Genomic DNA, 698 nt, shown 5'->3' with positions numbered 1-698 from the left:
TGACATTAAAGAAGCGCTTGTTGGGAGGCAACCCAATGCTACATTTCATATATATTTCTTTGTTATTTTATGTTTATTGTAGGTTGATGATCATGAGAAGTAAAAAAATCAATGAAAAAAAGCAAAAACAGAAAGAAAAACAGCACACCCTGGAGGAGAGCGTGCTGGCGTTTAAACGCCAGTAAGGCTAGCTGTTGGGCGTTTAACGCCCAGTCTGGCACCATTCTGGGCGTTTAACGCCAGAAAGGGGCACCAGACTGACGTTAAACGCCAGAAAAGGGCAAGAAGCTGGCGTTAAACGCCAGAAATGGGCGCCAGCCCGGCGTTTAACGCCAGAATTGGCTAAAAACGCATTTTTGCTTGCCATTTGGTGCAGGGATGACTTTTCCTTGACACCTCAGGATATGTGGACCCCACAGGATCCCCACCTACCCTACCACTCTCTCTCTCTTCTTCACCCATTCACCAATCACCTCACCACCTCTTCCCCAAAAACCCTTCACTATCAAATCCCATCTTTCTCTTCACCACTCACATCCATCCTTCATAAAACCCCACCTACCTCACCATTCAAATTCAAACCACTTTCCCACCCAAACCCACCCATACAGAGCCGAACATCACCCTTCCCCCTCTCCTATATAAACCCATCTTCACTCCTTCATTTTCACACAACCTAAACACCACTTCTTCCCCTT

Source organism: Arachis duranensis, chromosome 7 (assembly GCF_000817695.3).
Source record: "Arachis duranensis cultivar V14167 chromosome 7, aradu.V14167.gnm2.J7QH, whole genome shotgun sequence".
NCBI lineage: Eukaryota > Viridiplantae > Streptophyta > Magnoliopsida > Fabales > Fabaceae > Arachis > Arachis duranensis.
This window is presented reverse-complemented; position numbering follows the sequence as displayed.